Consider the following 15,394-nt stretch of genomic DNA (forward strand, 5'->3'; position numbering starts at 1 on the left):
TGGGACTGCTAGCCTTTATTATCACACAGCTTTTATTCTCCAGGTGTCATTTCCTCAAAGATGCCTCACTGGACACCACCTCAGATTAGTTCCAATGCTATAGTATCATGGCAGTCTGTGTTTTCTTTCAAGACACATCATCATTTGCCATTGATACTTCTTTAAGTGTATTTACTCTTTTTCTTCTACAGCACCATAAGCTCCGGGAGGGCTGGACTCCATCTGTCTGGCTCAACACTCTGATGTCTGAGACAGTGCCCAGCACAAAGCAGGTGTTTGTTAACTAACTGTTGAGTGAATGAATCCAGAGAGATCTGTGAGCATGTGAACTGAGATGGGATTCGGGTGAATTTTTTTTTTTTAATTTATACTTTCTAATTTTTTTGGCAATTAATAATGCATTTCTCTTTGTGTAATAACAAAAGTAAAATCTCATTATACCATCTTTATGTACTACTGTAAAACACTTCAGTAAGATCTCAGTGGTGCTTCAGGATGGATTTCACATTTTATTTTTTGGGTATAGACCAGTGGTTCTCAATCGGATGTGATCTTGCCCCCAGGGGACATTTGGCATTATTTAGAGATATTTTTGGTTGTCACATTTGCAAGTGGGTACTACTAGTATCTTGTGGTAGAGGTCAGCAAAGCTGCTAAATATCCCATAAGGTGCAGGACATACCTTCCTCCCCCAAAAAAGAGTCATTTGGTCCAACTTGTTGAGAGTGACCAGGTTAAGAAACCCTGGGTAGATGGATAAAGTTGTGTAAAATAATAACTTCATCTAACTCCTAAAATTGGTTGAGCTGCTAAATAATAGGGCTTCAGAAATTGAAAGTTAATTAATAAAATGTAGTGATTTCTTTTTTTTTTTGACTGTCCTAAATTGTTTATTAGGTATGAATTTTACAAACGTTACATATATTAGTGGTAACAGTGGAGCTGGAGAGCCATCTTCCTTCTCCAATCTGCACGGCGAGAACCATCAATAGTGTGTTGGAAATTGTGGCCCTTTCCAAGGCCACGACTCTTGTGGCCTGCAGACTTCTGCCCATGCACCTCCCTGTGCTTGTGGACTGGCTTGGTGATCCACTGGGTGTCAGGATTTCTTCTGATGGCTTTATGGAATGGATCAATGAGGATAACCTCAAAGAAATTTTATGTGAAATCTTCTCTAACCCAGTAAGAATTCAGGACTCTCAGTGCCCCACAATGTTGTCCAGCTTGCTCCTCAGCAACAGACTGAAGGCTTCGAGGAAACTTCATCTGGTTAACACCATGATGGACAGGCTTGCCATAGGTTGCATCCTTAGGAACTGGGTGTTTGCTGCCACCACGGTGCACTTTAATCCTATAGATGACATAACCTTGCTTGGCCTTTTATCCCAGTCTGTGGGTTTTATCAGGCTGGATGGGATGGGGGGCCCTGTGGAGAGCAGAGAGCTGGCAGTGTTGCTGGCAGCGGACCCTCAGAACAAAGCGCATCACATGGGACTGCTTCTCCCTCCATAACTCCTGTATGTACTTGGAAGCACCCATTTTGGCTTACCTGATGGCTGCTGCCAGATGGAAAGGAAGGAGCCTTGTGATTTCTTTTTGAAAGGGCTTGTGTTTGCTTTGGTATGACTTACTGATAGTTAAGTAGAAATGAATGTTTAGTATAGCATATTTGCCAGTATTGTCTATGTCAGTAGAGGACTTTGCTGTGTGCTGTGTTTCTCTCTTTGTGATCATTGGAAGTGGTTTTACAAAAAAAGTGTTAACTGACTGCTTGTTTACACACTTCTTATAGCCAATTCGACTTTTTTTTTTTTTCTGAAGAACAATTTATGAACCAATTTAGCCAAAACTGTTGGGCAGAGAATACAAAGAACCATATTCTTTGTGGATTGTTGTTTTACAGCTCTGGACTAATAGAGCAGAAATAAGATAGAGCTGTTTGATGTTTTTGGAGCTTGGTATGTTTGAATTTGAGTTTATCTTGAATACTATAAGCCAGGACATAGTAGTGCTGCAGTAACAACATCTTAGTGGTTTAACAAAACAAAGATTTATCTTTCCTTCAGAGTCCACTGTGTGTTTGGGTGACTCTCCCAGACAACTGTCTCTGTGTGGCAATGCAGTAATCCAGGCTAAGAAAGGTGCCACCCTCCTGAAACAGCACTATATAGGACATATGGCCTCAACATTCAGTGTGTCACAGATGAGAGAGCATGGGAAATTGCATGTTAACACTAATGTTTTCACTTGGACTTCACACAGATGACTTTAGTAATATTTCTTTGACCAGCAGATTATAGGGCCATGCCCAGATTCAGACACTCAGGGAAGTTTAATCCTCCTAAGTTGCACAGGAGAACCAGAAATATTTGTGAGCACAAGTAATATCCATCATAGCTAGCTTTAATAAGTGCTTTTTGTGTGGCTGTTCAGTTTGTTTATTAAGGAAGGGCCTTTGCTAAGTGTGCAGATGCCATATCTCACACCAAATTATCCTAACGACATTATGCTCATTTGGGGCCTGTATCTATATCACATGTGACATATTTTTAGTCTGCTTATAGATGTTTGGGTTTCTAAATGAGAATCTTTACAATATGCTATGGTACCTGATTTCTCAATGGGCTAACATATTCCAGACAGTGCTGAATGCCAAAGATAAATATGTTATCCCTTTTGTTTTACCTGATGGTAAGTAATCAAAACTTTATTTTTTGTGGAAAAACAAAAATGAACATAGAATAAGAAAACATTGATGAATTTTTAAGATAAAATATGAGACCTTGATGAAATTTTGCTCCCAAGGCAGGCTGCTTCCAACTATGCTCCAGGGGAAAGTATTCATTTTCTTTTGCTACTAAGATTACTTTTTTGGGCAGGAATGAGAAGCACTTGATAGGAGAAGCTGGAAAATACACTTGCTCATGTGCTTATTATTCTAGACCACTGCAGGGAATTGAGAGGAGATGGAGAATTATACCCACCCTTCCCCATTTTACCATGTGATAATGCCTATTTGTGGTACCGATTACCTATAGGTATCTGTATTCATTCACTGATTCATTCATTAAGCAATTACTGAGCATCTCCTATATGTGACTGGCATTGTGCTGAGTGCTGGGGATTAGGACAAGATGAATAAGATCAGTTGTATCTCTGTCTTACATCTAGGAGGTGATGGCCACAGGGGTTGTGAAATTTGTCATTTGTTTCACATATATTTATTGAGCACTGATATGTGATAGGCCCTGAGTTACACTACAATGAACCAGAGGCAGTAGAGTGTGTTTAAGAGTAGGTTCTCAGCAGCCAGTCTGGAATGAGGTTGCATTGTGGGGCCTCATGTAGCTCTTTAACCCCTTTGCACCCCAGTTTCCCCATGTGTAAAACTGGGATGATGCAAGTTTTACTCATGTTATGGAATTCTTTGAAGGACTGAATGAGTTAGTATATGAAAAACATTCTATGTGTTAGCTCCTACTATTATTTGTCCCTTTTTTTCTCATGCTTTCTTCCCTCTTCAAATCTATTTTCTTTCCCATTTCTCCTATTCATTCCCTTAGTCCGAGTACTAACCTGTAATTTGCTATTAACTTGAATATTGTAGTTTATTAGTAACTTGTTAAAAATATTGCCATGAAAATATGCAGTTCTATTGTTTTCTTGGTTTTGCATAACCTTTTCTTTCATTATTGTTTTTTAAATCATGGAAAAACCATTGCAAATTACATTCTTCAAAGGATTTATCCAGTTAAGACGTTTGATCCAAGGGCAAGACAACCCCAATGAGGAGTTGCATTTTTCAGGAGCCTCTTCCACTTTTCCAGGCTCTGAAATACTGGAATGTCTCCTGTCTCCCTCCATTACCAGAGCCTTGTTGTTCTGTGAATGGGCATTCATCAGGGGTGCACATAATTGTCAACAACCCGTGGGGCTGCCTTGGCAGCAGAGCAGCAAGTATCCGCTACTTAGGAATTTTATACTGCCTTTGTGAAAGTGCTTCACCAGTGTGATTTAACTTTGCAAAGAAATAGGTGCAGAGAGAACTCAGAGGAGACCCCTTCTTAGGCAATATTTGCATTTTATAGGAAGCATATGTATAAATTTCCCATTTCTGTAGTAATGTGACTTTAATCTTAATGAATACCACTTGATGTTTCTCTTCAGAGAGTGGAATTAACATTCACATGTGAACTGGAAATGTTAAAGTGTTATTAGTCTCCTGAGGGTTTTGCTTCTGGCTATGCACTTTTAGAGATTTCATCATAGTTTAGGTGTAGCAAAATACCACCATTTCTGCTTATTAGAAATGAAACTCTTCAAGGTGTCTGGATTCTGTATACTTCAGACCAGATTTGATTTTTTGGTCATAAAAAAAAAAAAAATGTTAAAGTACTTGGCCACAGCTTTTACGTGGCAAAGCTGGGATTTGATTCTGTCATGGTTAGCTCCAAAGGCAGCACTCGAGGAATGTGTTCCTTAGACTAGCAGCCTCACTGTCAACTAGGAGTGTGTTAAAAATGCACAATCCCAGGCCTTAGTCCTATGGTATCAGGAGGTCCCCGGAATTAAGAAGATCTCCAGGTGGTTTGTAGGTACATTAAATTTTGAGAAATGCTGCTCTTCACTGCTGCTGTTAAAAAATAGGTTCAGGTGGTTAAATACAGGGCATTGAGAGAATCCCATTTGAGATGGTTTTCAGTCTCTGGGCCTTTGTACCTTTTATTTAATTACAAATTAGATTACAATTTATTATCCTTGAGCTGTTCTGCTTCTGCGTCTGACTTTGAGCTAGTCTAACAAGGGTCACAAGTTGTGCTGGGTTCTATGACATTTCTTAGTGATCTATTTTGGTTGTATTATTGTTAGTTAAAATGCCCTTGTGGTTGTAAAGAAGAAAAATCGATTCTGTCCTATTTGATCTTTCCATGAATCCAGGTAATCTTGTCGCATTCCCTCCTAGACTCATCTTTGCTTGTTTCATTATTTTTAAAATTTGACTTATTCCTTGCCTATCCCTTCAAAACCATAGAAGTGACTTCCAGTGATAAAACCCACTTTAAACAGGCAAGATAAAAAGAAAATTATAGAAACAAGTTTAAGAAGATGAAACATTCTTATATCAGGCATATGAAACGAATTAGCTGCTGCAGTTGAAAACTGAATTTAATTCTCATCTCTTGGGCAGTGAAGTCAAACAGGGAAACATAAGAGGCTGCAGAGTTCACAGAGTAGAATGAATGCAATCACTTGTTTTCATCTGGAGAGAAACACATTTTTCTGCTACGGAATGCTCAAAGGAATTCATTAGCTGTCTCTTTGTATAAAAGTTCGTAAAGTAACCTAATGTGACGTCATTATACTTTTGCAAAGGAAAATGAAAAACATTATCAAAAACACACCTTTCTTGTGTCAGTCCTCAATAAATGCTAAGGTCTTCTCTTTGAATTTAGGTTCTGTGAAGTGATTTTTGGAGGAATTAAAATAATATGATGGGAGTAGATTGTTTCTTGATGATCTAGCAACTGAATACAGTGACAAGAGTGACAAGAGTTTTAGAGCCTTTTCTAATGTGTAGTTTAATATACTTCTTAGACTGAGGCTCCCTCTTTCCTTAGGCGTATCTGAAGTGGGGTCTTTGGCAAGTGCTAGATCTCAGTAAAAAGAGTTTGCATTTTATGATGAGTGTGTGAAGTAATAAAATTTTCTGCTGTTGGTTCAAAAGGCTTTAGATTACCAGGCATATTGGCAGGAATGTTGGCATCCCACTGTGAAAAACATTTTTCTCTTCTTAGTGGAAACTCTCACTGTTGTAAACATCTTCTGATTAGAAAATGGAGGAGACTGTTTTTTTTGAGAGTGTACAGGTGAGTCTTTAGCTCTGTAACAAAAGATACAAATTTGAAGTATCTTTCCCAGAATTACTATGGGTGATTGTTATTTTTTTAAACATATTACCTTTATTAAATTACCACTTCAGTCCTCACACTGATTGATTTTTAGAATATAGTTTGAAATACCAAAGTAAGTACACATAATAAATAGAAAACAGGGAGACGTAGTGCTGGAGATGTATCAGTCATCTTCATCTGCTGAAGACAAAATTTGACACATAGTATTGTTGAAAGAGCAGCCAAAGTACCTGGGAGAGGGTAGCTTAAAGTCTGGACCACTCACCAAAAAAATATATTCACTGTGTATGTGGAAGCTAACCTCACTATAGCACTGAATACTACACCCCATAAAAACAATAAAAAAATATCAAAAGTCCCAGGGGACTTTTACTGACAGTTTTTTAACTCAAAGTTTTAAAATATCTTACCATTAGGCAAATATACTAAGCCACAGGGCAGCCGCTGTAACAGTAAGTTACACGGTGTGAATTTAATAACTTCAGTGTGACATGGTTAATATAATACATACTGCATGAATATCTAAACTAATCTCTTTCAAGTAAAGTGATAATTAAAAGGTTTAAACTTAGTTTCAATTTCTGCTTGGAAGAGGGATGTCAGTATTCTAGCAACAGTGATGACACCCCATTATTGTAAATGCAGAACATGCTGATGTACACATTGCTTTGAACTATACTTGATTGAAGAAAATACTTCTATGTACATGTGGTTCAATATTCTGTGTGCACATTTTAAATGGTGCAAGTTTATAATCAAAGCTGGGCTTAACAAATACTTTCTGACTTCTAAAAGTTAATAATGAAAGCACTTACAAAATGTGAACACACTTAGTTTTAAGTAGGTGACACCAGTTCTTCTTTCTCCTCTATGTGTGATGAACTTCATGTAGCATTAATTCTCGAGGTGTGTTTGTTTCTGGACCATACTGCTTACATGTTCTTCTTTGAAAGGCAGCTACCATCTGCTTTACAACTTCATTGAAAAACAGTGTGGCAAGCTGCGAGTGTAGAAGTGAGCAAAATTCAAAAGAAATTGAAAAATCTAAAGTACAAGTTCTTGGGGAGCCAAGAAGACTTGGGTTAAAACACCAAACAGTCTCCAAATGATTGAAAAGTCTCCAAATCTGTACAGGATGCCTTTACCAAATGTGGTTCCACCAAGGTTACTCCTGAGGTATATCGCTCCAACTTGGTTGGAAACCCAATTTCTAATCGTGTTTTGCAGTGTCCAGATCTCTTTGATATTACATCTGACTTTTTGCACCAAGGAACAAAATGCTTATAATCCTCCATTCCTGATACCACATCATACATTTCCCACATAGAATATCCTATCATTTCTCCTCTCTGAATATTTTTTTCTTTTGTTTATTAACGGTGCAGCAATTTTGAAGAAAGTTCTTGCATATATCTCCTTAGGCACAATTGAGGTATGTAATGGAAGAGTTCTGCTTATCAATATACCACGGAAAGCTAAATATCTGACGTTGCGTGCAGGTTGGTGCAACCGAGCTGAGGCTCTGGCCCCTGCCCAGGACTTGGACAGCATCCCAAGACCACCTTCCTTAAGACCCTCTGACCAATCCAAGCAGCCATGATAGTCCCACTAAAGCCGGTTGCCACCTCCCTGGATGATTAAAGATTATGGCTGCATGCAATTTATATGTTATGACTGAAAGTATTTTTTTAAATGAAAAATCCAGTCAGTCATGTTTAAGGTCATTCAATCATTAAATAGTTTTGAGGCCCAGTTATGTTCCAGTTTCTTTATTAAACAGTGGAATAATTATTAAATAAAGCCTGCTCTCAGCTCTCAAGGTGTAACTAGACTGGTAGGGAAATAAAATTCTCTTAGCTATAATTTAAGGCAGAAATAATGTTCCATACACTCGTATTATGAATAATGGACAATCCTAAGAATTAGGTTTACCCCAGAATCCCTTGGAAATGCTTGCTAAAAATGCAGAAAATAATTCAGCTGTTTCTGTTACCAAAATCTTCATTTTAAACAAAAACCCTAGGTGCTTCAGATGCAAGAGTCTTTGGTGGACACTTCAGGAAATAATGGATGAGAACAGTAACCTTATATTTAATGGATTGACTGGTCATTTTGGCTGTGTGGAGACCCAGTTAAAAAGTGCAATGACTAAGGTCATCTGTAAAGACTGATTTTAATAATCACTTTACAATTTTACTTGAAAGGAGTTATCTGTGTTAATCTCCAGGCGTGAAATGTAATGATCTGTTTTATTATTGTTAATTTATGCTCAAACTTCCTTTTGCTCTTCTTTTTAACCAACATAACAATTATACAGGCCAACTCTTTGCCTTAGGGAGATTCTGTAATAGAACTAATTAAATATTAAATATTTTATAGGACTTAAACAACCTTGTAAGTAATACATTAAGAAGAGATAAAACCATGATGTTCCTTTAGTAAGAGGAATGTTAATCAAGCTTTGGGACCAGGCATCTCTTTAATACCCCTGTTCTGTATCTGCCAGGAGGCAGAAGAGCATAATGGTTAAATTAATGGCTTTAGCAACCTGTGACAGTTCTTTTACTTCCTAGTTGTGAGGCCTAGAGCACATTTCTTTACCTCTCTATGCCAGCCTCATTTTTCTCACTTATAGAGTGGGGATAAGAATGCCACCTACCTTTTTGGATTGTTGTGTTGTGACGGCATATAATATGTGTGTCCAGGAAGGGGAAGTAGTTTTCATTGATATGAGCTAATCCCATATTATGGGATCTGAGACATAGTTTTGTGTGTGTGTGTGTGTGTGTGTGTTTTTTAATTTTTTTTTTTATTGAGATTGTTCAGATACCATACAACTACCCAAAGATCCAAAGTATACAATCGATTGCCCATGGCACCATCATACAGCTGTACATACATCAACACAATTAATTTTTTTTTCAATTTTTAGAACATTTTCACTACTCCAGAGAAGAAATAAAGACCAAAAAAAAGGAAACTCAGATCCTCCCATACCCCTAACCACACCTCTCCTCCATTATTGATTCATAGTTTTGGTATAGTACATTTGTTAATGTTGATGAAAGAATGTTAAAATACTACTAACTGTAGTATATAGTTTGCAATAGGTATATATTCTTTTCCCTATATGCCTCTTTATTATTAACTTCTACTTATAGTGACATACATTTGTTCTAGTTTGTGAGAGAGATTTCTAATATTGTATAGTTAATCACGGACATTGTCCTCCACAGGATTCACTGTTTTATACATTCTCATCTTTTAACCTCCTACTTTCCTTCTGGTGACATGCCTGACTCTGAGCTTACCCTTTCGACAACTTCACACACCTTTCAGCACTGTTAATTATTCTCACAACATGCTACCATCACCCCTGTCCATTTCCAAACATTTAAGTTCACCCTAGTTGAACATTCTGCTCATAATAAGCAACTGCTCCCCATTTCTTAGCCTCATTTCTATATCCTGGTAACTTATATTTCATGTCTATGAGTTTACATATTATAATTAGTTCATATCAGTGAGACACTGCAGTATTTGCCTTATGCATTTGTCTTATTTCATTCAATACAGTGTCCTCAAGGTTTCTTCATCAACCCATTTCTTTTAAGATGGTTTTGTTCACATACTGTACATCCCATCCTAAGTAAACAATCGTTGGTTCCCCGTATAGTTACATATTTATGTTTTGAGCACCATTGCCACTCTCTATATAAGGACATTTCTTCCACAAAGATGGAGAAAAGTCAAAGAAGGCAGAGAGGCAAAAGAAAAAGAAAAGAGAAAGAAAAACAAACAAAAAAACACAAAATTTGATAGCTAGAAATTGGCAAAAGGAAAGATAGCATTAACCTAAAGTAGAATAAAGAGCCAGACAATTTCACCAATGCCAGGAGTCCCATACCCTTCCCCTATTCCCCACCCCCCATATGCATTTAGCTTTGGTATATTACCTTTGTTACATCAAAGGAAGCATAATACAATGTTTCTGTTAATTCTAGCCTCCAGTTTGCATTGATTGTATTTTCCCCCCAATCCCACTGTATTTTTAACACCTGGCAATGTCGACATTCATTTGTTCTACCTCATGTAAAAACATATCTGTACCTTTAATTACAATCGTCGTGCGCTCTAGGTTTCCCTGAGTTACACAGTCCCAGTCTCTATCGTTCGTCTTTTGTCCTGGTGTCCCTCATGGTCCCAGCCTTCCTCTTTCAAACATGTTCACAAGTCATCTTTGTTCAGTGTACTTACATTGCTGTGCTACTATCTCCCAAAATTGTTTTCCAAAGTTTTTGTTTTTTAAACTAAAAATATATGTGGGATTTTAGAAATGGATATGCATTTTAGACCTAAACTCAAATCTGGAAAGGAGGAGGAGGTGGAGGAAGAAGTAAGAAGTAGAGAGGAGAAGGGGGTAGAAGGAAATATCCCTAAACTCAACCTCAAACAGGGGCTAAAAACAAAGAGAAAGCAATCTCTGTGCAGAAGAGTGAGACCTATTTTAGGTACGTATACTAAATGTAAAAATGATCTCATTAATGTGGATAAATATTAGAATCATGAATTTCAGACCATCGAGATCATATAGGAAATAACTTCCCTTTCTAGATCAGAGGTTAGTGACTGAATCTGAATTAGTAGAAAGTTTTAAACATAACTTTTAAAAAATGGCATCCTAATTTTTCAAAGTTCACACAGAAAAAGAAATCAGACTAACAGAGATTTAGAAAAAATTCGCCCTTTAGAAACAAAATCAGAATTGATTTGTAAGCATTTCAAATCTAGATATATATAAACAGGTATACCTAAAATGTAAACAAGTACATCTAAAATGTTTTTGAAAATTTGTTTACCCATGTACTAGGTATTCCCTGAAAGCTTTCTAAAGGTAAAGTTTAGCCACATGAGTTTTCCTGATGATATGAGTTGCAAATTTTGGGGGACCCCAAATAAAGAGATTTCCTTGTACATTGCAAGTCTACCATCCTGTAATTTGCTTCATATTCTATAGGCAAAATAAACAGTGGTCCCAACTCCATTCATTGAACAAATATTTATTGATTGCCACTGTGCTCTAGGCCATAAGAAAAGAGAACGGAGCTTAAATTTTCGCAATTGTGTATTTTTTTCTTATCTCCTTAATGAACCATCGGTTAATGCTATTGATTAAACATTTATTAGCTACTTACTGGTTTTATAAGGACTTTCTGAAAAACCAGTAATTGAGGCTCTACTCTTTTTTCATTTAGGACAAGTATTTGCATTTTTTGGGAATTTGCTAAATACTTGTTGACTAAATTGTCCTTTGTAATGTAAGGCAGAAAGCATGGTTGCTTCTGACGAGTAGGCAATGAGTGAATAAATAGAGGGATGGAAAATAAAAATCACTGATGAGTCTCAGCCATGATCTTTGTCTCTTTCTGTATAAAATTTCAAAAAAGTAAAACTGCTTCTAATGAAGAGCAAATAAACCTGGAAGATTTTGAGGTCTAGAAATCTTGCCAGGGGATAGTGATTTGTCTGGCCTTTTGCTACTCTATCACCCATGCCCATGGCAGTCTATGGAGTGGTCAAGTTATTTTTTTTTAAATAAGTTGCATTGGATCAGACGTTAATTGACATCAAGACTTGAAAGGGAAAAAAATTAGCAATAAAAATAAAAGATGGAACAATAAAAGGGCATTCTCGCTTCAGTTAGAGAGTAGAGATGAGGAGACATGCCTGTGTCTGCCGTAGGATTAGCAGGAATCCTCTGATCCTGGGTCTGGAACATGACTGCATTTGCCTCCACCAGCTCTTCCTTACCTGGGTTTGTGTAATCTGAATCAAATTGACCTGCTTTTTCAGGTCTTGACTTCTAATTCTTACCTTGTTGATAACCTTGTTTATGAGACAACAGAAAAAGACATTTTCAAATTTTTGCAAATTTATATCATCAAACACCTAAGAATATAGGGGCCCTAAGAATCCTGGGGCCCTAGACTGGGGATTGGAAGGGGAAACACAATTTGAATCAAACTGAATTTATTTCTATGAATTAAGTGTCCTGTCTTGAGCACCTGGGAGTAGGGCAAACCTGTTCGCTATTTGGTTGATTGAAATTTGTATGGCCTACGTCGGATGAGGTTGACGGCCAAAAATTCCTTGGTAGAATGTAGAGAAAGGAATCCAAAGACTTGAGGAGATGGAATATTGGAGTAGATTTATCACTAGCAACCACTCACCTTCCATAGTATGACACCCAGGTGGCCAATAATACACCTTTTGGGAAAAAAATGTCAAAGGAAAAAGGAGGAAAGAAACACTATAACAATAGACGTACATTTTTCTTTGTTGTTGTACAGTATATTTACAACTAGAATTTGAATCTAGACCATGTGAAAAATAAACAATTTAAATAAGATTTGGAATCCCTTTTTGTGAGGCAGAGTCACACCCAGCACCTGAGTAAGCTACTACTTCCTGACATCCGTATTTGGCATTATGACCTTTTAAAAGCACCTTTAGTATTGTAATAAGGCATGCCAAAAATAACCTAGGCTTTCTTGGTATTGGTATTTAGTTTACTTGTGGTTTCTTTTTTACTTTAATGGAACTGTCTTTTTGGACATTAAATGTCCCTTCAATGTCAGCTAGAAGCTTTTGCTATATAGATGTTCAGTGCTTTGTGACAGGCCTTCATCACTTCAGTTATAAACTACACATACAACAAATCTTAGCTTTAAAATAACTTTCACACAATGATTTTTTTTTCAAATCTTTATTCTAGTGCAATATTTTTGAAACCATTTTAATGGACAACCAGAGTTCCAAACTTACTGTAAATTCAGTACAACTAAAAAAATAAAGTACTCAGCTGAAGTGATGATTGGCTGAATCATCATCATGTAAGTGCCTGACTGTGACAATTACTCCTCTGCATTGATGCTCTTCTAGTTTGCTAATGCTGCCAGAATGCAAAAACACCAGAAATGGATTGACTTTTATAAAAGGGGGTTTATTTGGTTACACAGTTACGGTCTCAAGTCCATAAAATGTCCAAGGTAACACATCAACAATTGGATACCTTCACTGGAGGATGGCCAATGGCGTCTGGAAAACCTCTGTTGGCCGAGAAGGCATGTAGCTGGCATCTGCTCCAGGCTTTTGGTTTCAAAATAGCTTTCTCCCAGGACGTTCCTCTCTGGGCTGCAGCTCCTGTTCAAAATGTTACTCTCAGTTGCTCTTGGGGCTTTTGTCCTCTGTTAGCTTCTCCAGAGCACGAGTCTGCTTTCAATGGCCATCTTCAAACTGTCTCTCATCTGCAGCTCCTCTCTCAGCTCATGTGCATTCTTCAAAGTGTCCCTCTTGGCTGTAGCAAGCTGGGTCCTTCTGTCTGAGCTTATATAGTGCTCCAGTAAACTAATCAAGGCCCATGATGAATGGGCAGGGCCATACCTCCATGGAAATTATCCAGTCAGAGTTATCACCCACAGTTGGGTGGGGCACATTTCCATGGAAACAACCTAATCCAAACATTCCAACTTAATCCCCACTAATATGTCTGCCCCACGAGATTGCATCAAAGAACATGGCTTTTTCTGTGGGACATAATATATACAAACTGGTACAGATTCATTCAAGTTTTTCTTTATATTAAACTTAAAAAATTATTCCAGATTTCAGAAATGGTGTTGTTATTTCCTCTCCTTTTAAAGTTAGATTAGGAAGTGAGTTTTAGGCTTAAAGAGGTGTGCTGGTTTGAATCTGTTATGTCCCCAGAAAAGGCCATGTTCTTTTAACCCATTCCTGGTGGTGCAGACCTATTGTTGCATTCTAGGTGGGTCATAATCCTTTACTGGAGCCTTTATGAGAGGATAAAGGACACAGAAAAAGCCCAGAGAGCACAGAGAGAAACACACAGAGAAGTTTGGAGAGAGCTTGGAGAGAAAAGCCCCAAAGGAGCTAAGAGAAGACCCACAGAGGAAGCCACTGGAACCAGAGCTGAAGGCAGTGAAACTAGGGAACAGAGGACCAGCAGATGCCTGCCATGTGCCTTTCCATGTGACGGAGGTGTCCCTGATGCCAGTGGCCTTTCTTCAGAGTCTGGGTATCATCCTGTTGATACCTTAATTTGGACATTTTCATGGCCTAAGAACTGTAAATTTTAAGTTAAAAAATTCCCATTGTAACAGCCAACCCATTTCAGATATGTTGCACTGAGGCAGCATTAGCAAACTGAAACGAGGTGGATTAACTTTCTCATGGTCACAAAGCTAGTATGTGATGGGCCTGGGTTTCACATCAGCAGGTCTGTCTGACCTGACACCCAATCTTGTAACCACTACCATACTTTCAGCTACAAAATAAGGAAGTGGACCGGGTAATCTTTTCCTGCTCAGAAGTTCTGTTTTGCCATTTCATATTCTCTTTTGTTATTGCTCAATATATGTACAAACATATGTATTTGCAAACTCTAATTCTGTTTTGTGTTCTGCTCTCTTCCTTTTAAGTTTGTTTAAAAAACAAACAAAAAAAAAGTAAAAAAAAAAACCAAAACCACACCACACTCAAAATCTTAGTTGTAGTCTTATATTCCCTAATGTATTTGAGAAACAAAACATATATATCTAAAAATGAGTCAAAGTGAATTTGAGAGTAATATTCCCTCATTATGCTCTGATATTATCTTTATTTTCCTATATATTTGTTAAACACTGAGAAAGAATCATTAAATATTAAAGGGTGTAGCATATAACAGATCTGCTCACTAGTGGCAAATATGGTGGTTTGACTCTCAACATCTGTTCCATTCTCCCTGCAGCTGGAGATCCGATGCAGTTTAAGTTCTGCCAGTGAGGTACACCTGCAGGAGACTTGAATTTGGAGATGTAACTTGAATTTGTTGGTGCAACTTTGTCAGGTGGAGTGCCACTGTTCTTTGGCAGCTTTTTGTTGCCTGGATTATGGCTAATTGTGCTGTGATCTTGGGCCCAGCTTCCTGCTTTCACAATAGTCAAGGCTTCCTTGGCAGGACGATTCTGTGCCAATATTCTGGGAGTCATTCCTGCTCCAACAATTTTGTTAGGACCTAATTCCCGGAATTTAAATTCATTTCTAGCTCTAAAGGTGCTAGAATTTTTTTTTTTTTCCCATTATCTGCAGTTGAGTCCTGATTGATGCAATTCCCACCCCTGATTTTTAGATTATTTCCTCCATCCTTCATAAGTTTTGGGGTTTTGGGGCAAATAGTTACTTTCTCAAACTGAATTCATGTACTAAAATAACAGAAACTTCCCTTTATGTCTGGATGTACCTAAGTTAAGATGGTAACAAATAAACTGCCCTCCCTAGGAAACAACCTGAACAAAAATCTGATATATGGAAGGCTTTGGAGTTTAATTTCTTAAATGCTTTTCCTTTTTCTATTCTTTTGTCTTAGACCTGTGATTTGTGGGTGTGTAAAAGACAATTTATCAACAATGTAGAAGGTTAGC

The 15,394-nt window shown here is 37.6% G+C and overlaps 2 pseudogenes; both read right to left on the minus strand.

The window, feature by feature from the left end:
- Positions 1-924: 924 nt before the first annotated feature.
- On the minus strand, positions 925-1,539 carry LOC119535399 (annotated as a pseudogene).
- Positions 1,540-6,780: 5,241 nt separating this feature from the next.
- On the minus strand, positions 6,781-7,510 carry LOC119534937 (annotated as a pseudogene).
- Positions 7,511-15,394: the final 7,884 nt, after the last annotated feature.

The sequence above is a fragment of the Choloepus didactylus genome, chromosome 5, assembly GCF_015220235.1.
Source record: "Choloepus didactylus isolate mChoDid1 chromosome 5, mChoDid1.pri, whole genome shotgun sequence".
Lineage (NCBI taxonomy): Eukaryota > Metazoa > Chordata > Mammalia > Pilosa > Megalonychidae > Choloepus > Choloepus didactylus.